Source organism: Mytilus californianus, unplaced genomic scaffold (assembly GCF_021869535.1).
Source record: "Mytilus californianus isolate M0D057914Y unplaced genomic scaffold, xbMytCali1.0.p SCAF_2, whole genome shotgun sequence".
Classification (NCBI taxonomy): Eukaryota; Metazoa; Mollusca; class Bivalvia; order Mytilida; family Mytilidae; genus Mytilus; species Mytilus californianus.
This window is the reverse complement of record NW_026262668.1, coordinates 67,258,972-67,274,209: the sequence shown is the minus strand read 5'-3', so window position 1 is coordinate 67,274,209 and position 15,238 is coordinate 67,258,972.

Genomic DNA, 15,238 nt, shown 5'->3' with positions numbered 1-15,238 from the left:
TTTAATGCATCATAGCGTGGAATAATATTCGAGGTATTTACCTCAATTACTATTGTTTACAACTACAAATGTAAGCAAGATTGACTCCTCGTACAGAGTGCAACGAAAATTAAAATTCAAATAATACTTGTAAGTCTTTCCTTCGTCTTGTCTTAAAAACAATGAATGAGAACTTCCAGTGAAATTATTTCTGATATAGTTAGATACTCTCCGTGTAAATACTATATATACATTCCAAATATGTTTTATTACATCTTAATTCAGCGTCGTACAATTTATAGTTTTTAAAAGATCAAAGTGCATACAAACAGGTCAACATGCCTATTGTTAAAATTAATGTTTCGGAACTCAAATAGCACGTAATGTCAAATTCCAGCGTATTTTATAGTCTCTTAACACTTTTTAAGTATTGTTATCTATATGGATGCTGGGAAATCTAAAGTTCATTTACCTTTATTGATTCCAGATCAAAAACAGTTAATCCGGACTCAGCTAAATATACGCGTAGGTTTCTTTTATATATATGTATATAGGTTATCTGAAAAATAAACATTCATCTTCACATTTCCTAAATTTCTTGCAAAATAGACTGTACAAAATTTGCATGAAATTGAAACACATTTAAAAAAGAGAAAAAGGTTACTATAGGGAGTCTGTCGATTTTAGCCAACCTAATCTGATAAGCGAAACTCCAGCGCGAAAACTGAATATATAAAAAGAAAATTTATGTTCGCGAGGAATCCAATGAAAAACACACACACTGTTAAAAAACAGATTTAAATTATATAAAAAGATCAATTGCATGAATTGAGTTCTTATTAATAGTATCAATGTGTGGCCAACAATACCAAAAATGAGGTTTGTTTTTGTTTCTTTGGCTGAAAGAAAATATTTTTGGGGTATTTTCCGCTATTTTGGGAAAGAATGGATATGGGCGCATTGCATTTGCTCAATTTTTGAGACATGCAGTATTTTATTTGAGCCACAAGGCTATATTTTATTTGCGCTAAAAAAAATAAATACTGCTTCATAATTCAGGTCAAATATGAACGTTTTAATATAAATTGTATCATGTATACGAGAAGTTTTGTAGGGTATCCCCCTGGATAAGCAAGTGAGTTCATCTTCATTTCTCATGCAAAACTGAGAGTCACTGATGGGTAAACAATTGTACAGTGTTCATATGTCCGAGGTGACAAGATTGACATAACTCATTCGAAGATAAATAGAGGAGGAAATACGACTGCATTTTTTATGACCATACATAAAAGATATCTAATGTATTGAAAAATGGATCCAAATCGTATATATGTATAAAAAAAAGTTGCAAAGCCAGATTCACAATAGATGTGTACAGCAAAACCATTATAAAAGCAGTCAATGAAAAAATTCAACCACTGTTTAGACAAGCAGAAAATACAATCTCAGCATTTAAACAATTAATCAGTGTTTGATTGGATTCATTATGTTTATGTTTAATTATAAATGCTATCGAAACTATGTTGTGTAATAACATTATCAATTTTTTTTTTACACCAGATGCGCATTTCGACAATAAATGTCTCTTCAGTGATGCACGAGGCCAAAATAATTGAAAATCCAAAGCTTATTAAAATATGAAGAGCTTATTAACCAAAAACGACAAAAAAAAGTATAACCAAAGTAACTTTATTATTAAAAGTCTCATTTCAATATATTTTTATATTTTATACAAGTAACTACAGTAAAATACACCATTCTATTTAAAAAAAATTCGTAAGGGTTCCGCGGAACCCAGTGTCTCGCCTACTTTTGCTGTTAATCGCAGGCTCAACAAAAATGAGGAAAAAAATTAATAAAAATATTCCTCTCTATACTATCTTTTGATTGTAAGTAGCTTCTGTCCAAGTTTGGTAAAAATCCAGGATAATTTATGAATCTAATAAATGTTTTAAAAACTTAAACTGCAGACTGTATGTAATGTTGACTGGAAGAAAAACTCAGTCCATTTATAAGTAAAATACGGAAAAAATGGAACAAAATTTCCTTCTAGATACTAGCTTTTAATCATAAACAAGCTTCTGTCCAAGTGTGGTACAAATCCAGGATAGTTTAAGAAAGTTGTTAAAATTTTAAAAACTTTAACCACAGAGTGAATGTAATGTTAACTGGCAGAAAAACTAAGTCCATTTATAAGTAAAATACGGAAAAAAATGGATTTTTTTTTTTACAAAATTTACTTCTGGATGCTATCTTATGATCATAAACAAGCTTCTTTCCAAGTTTGGTAGAAATCCAGGATAGTTTAAGAAAGTTATTAAAATTTCAAAAACTTTAACCACAGGAAAATGTAATGTTTCCTGGCAGAAAAACTAAGTCCATTTATAAGTAAAATACGGAAAAAATGGAATTTTTTTTTTACAAAATTTACTTTTGAATATAATCTTGTGATCATAAACAAGTTTCTGTCCAAGTTTGGTAGAAATCCAGGATGTTTAAGAAAGTTATTAAAAATTCAAAAACTTTAACCACAGAGTGAATATTTGTGGACGCCGCCGCCGACGACGACGACGACGATGCCGACGACGCCGACGGAATGTAGGATCGCTATGTCTCGCTTTTTCGACAAAAGTCGAAGGCTCGACAATGAAGATAAAAAAAAACACTTTATGAACTGTATGCGTCAAAAGTGCTTTTGCTGGATTTACTTTCATCGGGAAAGCTCAAAGCCAAATATTTGAAGCCAAGGGTGTATAAGTATCGAAACAAGTGAAGAGATATTTGACCAAAATTGACCTGATGTACATACATACCAAAAAGCTTTCTGTAATTTTTACTTGGTACCTTTTGTTGTTCTGCATGTTTTAATAGATGGACGGGTCAGTTTAACCCTTCCATATGTATACGTACCTGTTCAAATTAATGGAGCTCGTTAGTGGTTGCATGTCTTATTTCTTAATGATATTTTGTGTTGCACTTTACAAATATTGTGTGTTGCTCTTTTCAGATATTGTGTGTTGCACTTTACAGATATCTATGATGACTGATATCGTTGGTAGTCTCCATTTAAATGTATTCGCTACATTGCGTGTGTGATTAAGAGCTTGTCATGAAGTAAGAAACATGTCTGTTTCCGAAGACCATTTAACAGCTTCAAGATGTTTTGTATAATTAAATTACAATATATGCGTCCTGTCTTATAAACGACCATTGCAAACTTGATATATTTACCACATATATAGACAGACATAACAGAATGGATTAGTTCATATTTGATACTTGTTTTGAATATATAACTTATTTGTACGAGCTCCAGAAACAAGAGAAAGGCGTTTTACTCTTTGACTTCATTATTCACTGCGTGAGACATAAAAAAAATAAGGGTATGAGTACTCAAAAGACATGTCCGAAACTAGTTATGAGCTACGTCAATAGTTGTCTTTAACATGTATTTATTATAGTTTTTGCGCAAGCAGAATGTTATGTATATGGATGACCTTTTGTAGTATCTATGAAATAGGTTCACAACTTGTCTTGTCTCTGATTACGGTGGCGGAGTGGTCAATCGAGAGAAAAAAATATCAGGAAAGAGAGGAGAGGAGCGACATTAACACAAAATGTAATAAACCTTTCGTCGATAAGGATCAAGGTCGATTGGATTTATAGCTTAAGTAAAATACTAAATTGTTTTATTTTTTTGTTACTTTGTTTTATTTAGTTTGATGCACTACCCATATTTCACTATTTATGTCGCTGATGATTTTGAGAACATAGAGAATTTGTTTGACAATTCGAGTCGCTTGAAACTAAATTTTACGATAAAAGGGATAATTACAGCGTAGATATAAAGTTTCGGTAAAATTCGAGCAATATGAATTTATGCAGCCTGTTCGAAAATGGTGGTCAATGGATATTGTTTGACCCCTGAAATCATTTTTTGAGTAGCACATTCAACTTTTAAACTTATCTTTCGTTGAAATCCTTTTACAAAAAAATGTTTTTCAAAATTTGAGATCCTTTAAAAAAAACCTAAATTTTTAATGCAAATTTGACACCAGGAATCAATTTGAAATAGCATTTTATACCGTAATATCAATTTTTGTTGAATTCAAGCGCAAAAAGATGCTTCTTAAATTTTGTAATTTTGTTACCACAAATTAAGTTTTACAATATCACTTAACAGGAAATTTTACACTGGGGATCGATTTGGAACAGCATATGATATCTACACATCTATTTTAATTTTTGCTGAAATCCTTGGAAAAAAGATGTTTAAAAACAATTTGACTTTTTTAACAAAAGTTTCACCGCCAATTTTTCAACCAATTTCATAAAAGAAAATGTTGGCACCGGTAATAAATTTGGAATAACTTATCATACCTATCAATCATTCTAGGTTTTTTTTTTTATTGTAATGATAAACCGGGTTTCAGTTTCGAAATGATGATGTCTTGGACTACCTTTTACTAAATTTAATGTTAACGTGACCGTTCTCCTTTTAAATCCATGATATTAGACTTCCTAAAGGTAATCTTCTTAGACGGCTTTCGAATTCGTGCATTTTCCCGTCCATCTCCTAATTACCACGCTGATTAACATCGGGTCAACTGGTGTATTCCATTTGTAAAAAAAACTTCGAGATTGGTTTATACCAAAATTTTAAACAAACCATACTTTCCTATTATTAATTGTTCTTGATAGTGATGGTCCGTGGGCTCTTTCTTCTGGAGTGTACATTTCTTTGTGTAGTCGATAATATAAATATATCGTTCTCTCAGTATTTAAGCAGTGTCAAACAATTTTTAAGGGTTGTCTCTCTTTCGAAATTCACATATGTTTGTAAAATTTACACCAAAGAATAATTTAAATCAAAGATGAAAAATGTGACGATTAAATAGTTAAACCAAATAAAGTGATGTTAGCAAAAATTAATGAATATGTAAAAAGCTACAACAATGGCACTCTGCAAAAAGTTTGCAATAAATGCTAAGTATATGTTTAACGCAAGGGTTCAATATCTTAAATTTGTCAAATCCTATTGGAAATGGAATAGTACAGAGTCTTTATCATATACTTGAAATATTTTTTGACAATTTTGCACATTTCTATAAACTCAAAATGCTATTCAGCGCTACATGTTGCTTTTGAAGGCATGTTGATACAAAAGTACAAATTTTACAAGTTTTTGTCAAATTTTGCATTGAAGGACGTCGCTAACCAAAACGAGTAACTTTATATCCGAAAAGCAATAAATAGCTTTTCTTCCGACGGAATTTTAATTTTGGTCAACGATGTCTTTCTTATCATTTTAAGGGTTAAATACTCAAAATTCGCCAAAATCTGTCAAAATTTGCTGGGTTGATCTCTCCCCAGGCATTTATAAATTGGTTATCAGTTTTGCAATAAGTTATTATTTTGTAAGAACCTTAAGGGCATACGATACAGTTTTGATCCCATTGTGATTTGTTTACGAAAATTTGTGTACAAGCTATTTTTCACCTGGTCAATTCAAATATGCAACATATTATAATTCGTGTTTATTATTGTATATTTACCTCATGTTATACATATATGTGTCTGAGCGTTGCGTTATAATAAATCTTGAAAATCAACAAAAAGTATACCTTCATGTGCTAAGTTAAGAGATAAATGGGTTCGATATTTTAAACATTAATCTTACTTAAATTTTCGATTTCTTGGACATTTCTATCTTTTTGACAGCCATACTCAACTGTTTCAAAAGATAAACAAATAAGGATTTTTGTAAAACGATTTGGAATATCTTCTTTACAAAATTATTTTTTAATTTGTGTAACAATTATTCGGAAATAATTAATTTAGAAAAAAAACGGTTGCATATGTATCTATTTGGAAAAATATCATCGGTGATTTTTTCCATAAAAATTTGAATAAATAATCTTCATACCGTATCAAATCAAATGTCAATTTAAAAATAGAGGGGTCCATGAACTCGTTTTCCAGCTAATGATAAAAAGTCACTCGAAAAAATGCATCTTTTCCCGATTTGTCGCGAAAAATTACATTTTACGTTAGCAACGCCATTACCTCCCCTGTAAATGTATCATATGCCCTTTAAGTGCACTCATAGGGATGTGATATTATGAATTAATGCAAAGATTGAAATACTTTTTTTTATCAAACATGGGCCTGGTGTATAAAAAAATCAGGGTAGATTGGCCCTTCCTCTTTAAAAAAAAATAATCAAAAGACATCTAGAGGTGAAAAAGTTTTTGACAATAGACAGGTTTCATGCAATTTGTCATCTTATTCTAATTTATCAAACGACGACAAACAATTGTGGTCGCATGAAAAGAAACACCATCTCATTTCTACATTGTCATTGCATTTCTAATTGCAAATAATTAGATAAGTAGTTCTGAGTTTTAACCTGTTATAAAAAAAATAGTACCATACTTGCATCTAATGCATCCGTCACACCAAACTCGTTCTAACTACGTTCTGACAAATGTAGCCGAACGGTCTTAAACAGTCGCAAACGGAATGGGCGTATTAGCAACTGTTAACGGTCTCTTTACGAACTTCCTGGACGGTTTTGATCGGGAATTGTGCTCAAGAACCTTTTAGTCTGCTCAAAATTTTCGAGCCCACTATGAACGGAATTGCCGTACTTGGAACGTACTATGAACATAATTGCCGTACTTGAAACGTTCTATGAACGGATTTGCCGTACTTGGAACGTAGTTATGAACGGAATTGCCGTTCTTTGTACGTACTGTGAACGGGTTTGCAGTACTTGGAACGTACTATGAACGGAATTGCCGTACTTGGAACGTACTAAGGAAATGAAATATATAATATATAAACATATATATTTATGTTCATGCTGTACTTCAGCTTATAACAATGAAGACGAATATCAACATATCATCATATGTATCAAACGGAATATCAGACAATCATACAGCATATCACCATATGCAGTATCATTATTAAAAAAAACACAAGTTATAAAATAACCAGTACAACTGAAAAATATATAAAAAGCGGCGAAAGAGAATGAAGACTGGCAAAAACGTGCTGGTTTTTTTAGCAGTCAAGCAAGGACGAGAACTGTTTAAGAGAAAACTTGGGTCGTATTGTATAGACACTGCACGGCCAAAGCTATACGTTCTAGTCAGACCACAACCAGTTTTGCGTTTTTTTAAGGACTGGTTCGGACGTTTTGAGAACTAGTTTGGTTTGAGTGAGGCTTAAATAATCTGGGTAGACATCTGTATATAAAATACCGGTATCATGCTACAATATCAATATTATTTCATTCCAATTTTATCATGCTACAACAATTATATCAATATGATTTCATTCTGATTTTATCATGCAAAGTCATTTTTCGGATATATCCAATATATAATTAATGCAAATCAGGGATTTTGTTTCCAATAGATTCAAGAGTTCAACAGCTTGATGATTATTAGTAAGATATACTTTATAACATAAGATCAAAAGAAAAGATTAAAATAAATCAGCCTATGTGTTTTGGTACAAAACAAACGACATGTTAGGAAAGGGTTATATGAAGCCAGCACTCATAATTTTCATAAAATTAAATAACCTACGAAGATAATAATTATCATCGGTCTGAATTATACATTTATATTATATAATTTTTATTCTTAATATGTTCTTTCTTCTTACGATGTGAAAAAGACTTACCTTTATTTAGTAATCAGAAGATAATGGCCAAATCTGTAAGATAATAATATTTTCCATTAGTGAACAGTCAAACTACAGTTGTTAATGACATTAATGTGGTAGCTGGTCATCACATGATTATCGTTTATTAAGGCGTCATTTAGTGGTAAATGGTCCGGCACAGATTGTCATCACATGATTATCGTTTATTAAGGTTTCATTAAACACTTGATTACTAGTATTCTTTATGCTTGCACTGACCCCCTAATTTGTTGTTATGTATCCAAAAGTATTAAATACATACAAGTATTATGCTTTATCGCTATTTCTATTACACCTGATTTCTTCAAATAAATCAACCTTACCAAAAGACTTCGGATTATAAATTATGATAAGACCGAGTTACAGAATGTGTATTTGCTATGAGTAACACTAGCGGATCAGATAAACTACTTACCAATCAGAGTGGGTGAGGTTCGTATGGCTAATATTTGGTGTTTTGAATTCGTTCTCAAGTTTTGCTTTTGGTCATAGTGTTGTCTGTTTTCGAGTTACGGTTTACAGTTTAAATTTTAAAGGATATATATATCAATTTAAAAACAAATACTGGCACGAGTCTTAATATTTCTGCTTCCAAGGCTCCACGTTGAAGACCGTACTTTGACCTACATTTTTTTTACTTGTTATACATTGTGACTTGGATGGAGAGTTGTCTCATTGGCACTCATACCACATCTTCTTATTTACATTATATAAATAAATTTGATTAATTTGAGAACAAGCTGTGTATGGTCATCAAAGTTGATGTCCCACACTTTTTAAACATCTACATGGGGAGCAAAAATCATTTTCAGTTATTAGAAAATATTGACATACTAGTATATAAACTGAATTACAATAAATTAAACTTACCAAAAAGACTGATAAAAACGTCTACCTTAAACTGACTACTTAAAATTTACTAACATTTGTTATATATCCAAAGGGACTAATGAATCATACAGTTGTATTCAAACTTCCTCGGGCAAATATGCTATCTTTTATGTCATTTTTGATCATATAGCTTTTCACGTTTTCAAGTATAGTCGTATACCCTTGGCTTTCAAAGTTTTGGGCTAGAACGGTACTGATAAAGGTAAATCAATAAAAAGAAAATCTTGTAAAAATGTTGTTTTTTTTTGTTTTTTTATTATAATTTTATTGACAACTTTAGATTGTTGACTACAGAAAGTTGAATGGGATAAAAAGGATGACGCTAATGTCTATGGTCTGTCGACATTGAAAGCAAAGCGAACGCAAGGAATTATAAAGTTGAATATATTATTACCACACTTTCATTTAGGTATTACACATCTAGAAACCGCTGACCTCACAAACATTGAATTGTTGTGACACGGTTAGAGCATTGATGAGAGCAAAAGTACGCCTTGAACAAAAAAATGTACGTCAGTTATAATGGCGGCTGTATTACATAAATATCAACGTAATATCGAGATCTTTATAAAAATAATAATATGTCTTACAGACTAACTTTATTTTTATGTTCTTGTTTGTTTATAAATAGAGTTTGATTGGTCAACACCTACAAACTATATGTCCCAAGTACATATTCAAATTAATTACTAATTGGTCACCATTAAGAACAAGTGTTAAGTGACATAGTTTTGATTTATTGGGTACAAATGTACATAACTCCATGTATGTTTACCGGTAAAAATTACTGGAAGGTTTGTTCTTAAACGGAGATCAACGAACTGACCCTTAAATTCTTTGCTCGTTAACTTGTTATATACTGTATATCTTCTACAGTATATAAATAATGTCCACCTGCCTAAAGAGAGAAAAAACTGTTATAGATTATCGATGGTTTTTCAAACGAGAGGGTGTTTCTCAGCTTGATAATCTGTTTGTCGGTATTTTGCCCAAGACGTCGTTTATGTTGACATTGACAACGATATATGCTCCCTTAATTTCTAGCAATAGTTTTTTTTATATAAAGCGAGTAGCATGATATGAAAAATTGCCACAAAAAGAGATCAAAGAAAAAATATACCAAATAGCGATAATTTCTAGAACCCCCTCTCGTGATATTTTAACGAGAAAAATTTAATAATCGATAGATGAGACTGTCGCACATACTGTCTGTAAAATAATATATCTTCAAGGCACAATGGTAGAACTGTGTAAATAAGAGGCAACATGGAGTTTATTTCGTACACCTATAGCATATGTTTATATATACTGTGAATATATATGACATCGACACTACACCACGATACCTGCATAATTTAGGGACACTAGTGTTCATCCCTCCATGAATAATATCTCCTCTACCTTTGGCAATTTTTTTTATCAAACCAAAAACTCTGCAAGCAAAATGAATACAACATTTGAGCGGAGTCGGATAGAAATCGACCTTATGCAAGTGCACGTATACATGTACATGTGTAAGACTGATTGATTTTGGAACATTCAAATAAGAAAAAAAACGAATTTTGGTCTGTTTCATGGAGTTCTTATATCTATCCAATTTTCAAACAGTTACAGATTTTGCATAGAGATTTTTCCAATACGAAATGGGTTAACAACTGTACTGATATTCATTTGCATAAGGTCGATTTTTGTCCGACGCAGCTCATTTAATACTTACAAGGAAGCTATTAGACCAAGAGTTCCACAGATGACGACGGATATATTCTAATTGTCGTAATCACATTCCCGTCCTCTTTTCCCCGAATGTGACTTATCGAATAAGACATATAACCGGGTTTGTTTGTACTTACATGATCAAAACGACGGGTGCCACATGTGGAGGAGGATCTGCTTACCCCACAAGAACACCTGAGATCACCCCCAATTTATGGTGGGGTTCATGTTTCTCAGTCTTTAGTTTTCTATGTTGTGTTTTGTGTACTGTTGTTTGTCTTTTTTGTCTTATTTCTTTTTATGCCATGACGTTGTCAGTTTATTTTCAACTTATGAGTTTGAATGTTCTTTTGGCGTCTTTCGCCTCTCTTTTAAGAGTGTAAAAAAGTGCTCTACGTGTTTTGCCTTATTACAGGAGGATTTGATTACACAAATAAGGTACCAATTTTTTACCACCTGACATCACCTATAAGTCAGTTTTGGACTTAGTCGAAATGACAAAGTATCAGCATATAATGACAAAGTACAATCACATAAAGAACTATCATCATATACATGTAATGACGAACCATAAGGATATAATGACGAACTGTCAGCAGGTAATGACGAACTATCAAAATATAATGACGAATTATCAGCATATAATGACGAACGAAACTATCAGCATATAATGACGAACGAAACTATCAGCATATACTGACAAAGTATCATCATATAAAGAACTATCATCATATAATGATGAACCATCAGCATATAATGACAAAGTATCAGTATATAATTACAAAGTATCACCATATAATGACAAACTATCAGCATATAATGACGAAGTATCATCATATCAGGACTTATCATCATATAATGACGAACGAACTATCAGCACATAATGACAAAGTATCATCATATAATGACAAACTTTCAGCATATAATGACAAACTTTCAGCATATAATGACAAAGTATCATCATATAACGAACTATCATCATATAATGATGAACCATCAGGATAATGACGAACTATCAGTATCTAATGAAGAACTATCATCAATTAAATAAATGACAAATTATCAGCATATAATGACAAAGTATCATCATATAAAGAACTATCATCATATAATGATCAACCATCAGGATATAATGACGAACTATCAGCACATGATGAAGAACTATCAGCATATAATGCATATAATGACAAAGTATCAGCATATAATGACAAAGTATCATCATATAACGAACTATCATCATATAATGACGAACTATCAGCATACAATGTCAAATCATCATCATATAACGACAAAGTATCAGCATATAAAGAACTATCATCATATAATGACGAACGAACTATCAGCACATAATGACAAAGTATCATCATATAATGACAAACTTTCAGCATATAATGACAAAGTATCATCATATAACGAACTATCATCATATAATGATGAACCATCAGGATAATGACGAACTATCAGTATCTAATGAAGAACTATCATCAATTAAATAAATGACAAATTATCAGCATATAATGACAAAGTATCATCATATAAAGAACTATCATCATATAATGATCAACCATCAGGATATAATGACGAACTATCAGCACATGATGAAGAACTATCAGCATATAATGCATATAATGACAAAGTATCAGCATATAATGACAAAGTATCATCATATAACGAACTATCATCATATAATGACGAACTATCAGCATACAATGTCAAATCATCATCATATAACGACAAAGTATCAGCATATAATGACAAAGTATCAGCATATAATGACAAAGTATCATCATATAATGACAAAATATCATCATAAAAATTATAATGGTAAAGTATCAGCACACATATAATTACATAGTATTATGATATAATGACAAAGTACCAGCATGAGATGACAAAGTATCCTCATATAACGACAAACAAAGTATCAGCATATGGAACGCCATAGCTGTCTTATGTGTCTTTTTTATTGCTTTTCTATTAAACCAAGGTGCTTTTCTATTATACGATGGTGCTTTTCTATTATACGAAGGTGGTTTTCTATTATACGAAGGTGCTTTTCTATTATACGATGGTGCTTTTCTATTATACGAAGGTGCTTTTCTATTATACGATGGTGGTTTTCTATTATACGAAGGTGCTTTTCTATTATACGAAGGTGGTTTTCTATTATACGAAGGTGCTTTTCTATTATACGATGGTGCTTTTCTATTATACGAAAGTGGTTTTCTATTATACGAAGGTGCTTTTCTATTATACGATGGTGCTTTTGTATTATACGATGTTGCTTTTGTATTATACGAAGGTGCTTTTCTATTATACGATGGTGCTTTTTTATTATAATAAGGTGCTTTTTTATTATGTGATGGTGGTTCCCGTGATTAATCGGAAGCGTGGCGTGTATTTGAATCTCACCGAACCAACATGGCGGCCATGGCTGTGAATACTAAAATGTTAAACGTTTTACAGAAATTAAACTTGCAGCAAGCATTTCCAAACTTTGAGAGAGAGAAAATCACTCCAGACATTGTATGTAGGCTTTTGACACATGAAATGGAAATATTAGGTGTAACTAGAAGGGCAGATATGATGAAGTTAAGAACTGAATGTGTAAAATATGGAACGCAGCCTTCACGCTTAACTTTTGAGTCCACAAGCCAGTAGCTCAATTTTTTTTAAATTTTAGTTGGATTCTGTTGGCTTGTAGAGAAGAATTGTACAAGTCTGAAAGCAATTTTACAAGCCAATGCCGTAGGACTTGTGGTTAAGCGTGAAGACTGGCGAACGTCTGCCCCTAATAAAATAAACTCTGAATGCGGCCCTTCGAAATTTGATATTCCAAAGTCTGTTCTAAAAAATGGATTTAAAATATCAGACATTTCTAAATTGTTGTCCGTGTCTGAAAGCACCATTTACCGAAGAATGTCACAGTTCGGATTAAGCAAAATGAATTTTACACAAATTGATGACAGTGATTTAGACTTAACACTTGGACAAATAATAAAAGAGTTTCCATTATGTGGCGAAACACTATTGCAACAGATGCTTCTATTAAAAGGCATAAGAGTACAGAGATGGAGACTGAGGGAGTGTATGCATCGATTAGATACCGCCGGTGTACAGGCGAGACGTACTGGTAGGCTTCATAGGTGTGTTTACAATGTAATGGGTCCAAATCACCTCTGGCACAAAGATACACATCATAAACTTGTCCGGTGGAAATTTGTTATTGTAGGTGGCATTGACGAGTTAAGTCGATTGATAACATTTTTAAAATGTACCGACAACAACACATCAAGAACAGTTTAGGGTTGTTTCTTCTCCGGTGTTGCAAAGTATGGGATACCCGATAAAGTTAGGTCTGACAAAGGATTGGAAAATGTTTCTGTGGCAAACTACAAGTTGATTCAAAAAGGCCCATGAGATGTGCCAATGCTAATACCAAATACCATTGACTTATCATAATTCCCCTTAAACAAACTTAAACACAAACTAATACATGTAAACTAAGCAAAATTTCAAAGTCAATGAACCATAACTGAGGGGGCAAGGTCAAATAATCTTTGTGGTAATGAGATGTACAAATGTTATGACAACTGCATACCAAATATCATTGACCTACCACTAGTGGTTCCCGATAAACCAACCTAATAACAAACTAATGCATGAAAACTAAGCAAAAGTTTAAGTCAATAGACCATGACAGAGGGGCGGGGCTAAATAATCTCCATGGAAATGACATATGCCAGTGCTTATACAACTGCATACCAATTGTCATTAACTTATCACTAGTGGTTCCCCATAAACTGACCTTATCACAAACAAATACATTTAATACACCAGTTTCACATTTAACTGCGCATGTCTAACCTAATTAGCCAAACTATGAACTCATGCGATAATTCCCGAGAATTCATCGACTGGGGGCATACGGTTGATGCAGAGCAGTGACCATGCAGACCTGGGAAAACAATCACCTGATTAAGTGTTTGCGTTTATATGTACACGAGCATCTTTTGAATCAAAATATATATTGACGAGACAACTTTATTAACAATGACACATTAAAAGATTTTTAAACGGACTACTGTTGTGTTGTAGGTTTTAGTAATCGACGATCTAATATGCCGCCTGACTTTGTACCTTAATTTAATTGTCCCGAAGAAATGCTTGGATTCCCGCTGAGGTCGTTCACTTAGCGGGAAGAATAAATTAGAAAAATAAGCGGGGGTCACTTCATATCAATATATTAGGTCACTGATAAATTAAGAAGTCAATTAACACCTTAGCCATGTGGAATCCTAGTTTTACCTTGTACAATCTCACCAGGTGACATTTGATAATAACGTACCCTTTTCTACATACAGTTGCTGAAAAGGGGACGACCATTTGATATTGTGACGGAAGCCAGAAGGATTTTTTCGAATTGAATATTCATCGTCATCTGTTTTGCTACCTGGGAATATTATACTGTCAACCACGATTTAATGTCCCAGTTGCTACGCATTCTATTTTTTCTTTTGGCTGCGCGAAAATTTATTTAACTTTTGTTCTCAATTATTTCCTGCATTTTGTGATGAAGATTTTTCTTTTTCAACTTGCCGTGGGTATTTATTTTCAGCTCTTACTAGGACAGGATATTCATTTGTCATTTGTCTAAAATACCCCCCCCCCCCCCCGAAAATCAAATGGTCATCCCCTAATATAGATGTTAAAAATGTAAACCCTATTTCTGTTTATAAGATACATGTACCTAATTTACACTGAGATATTACGGTTTATGCAACTAGATATATTTTAATAATTCAGGAGGGGGTCATTCAGCAATTTGATCTTATTTTATGGTAAAGCAGGATATTCAATAACTGATAATGATATCTTATTGTAAATTCTTTCATTATTAATCAGAATAAGTAAACAGATAATTTTTACATAACAAGGA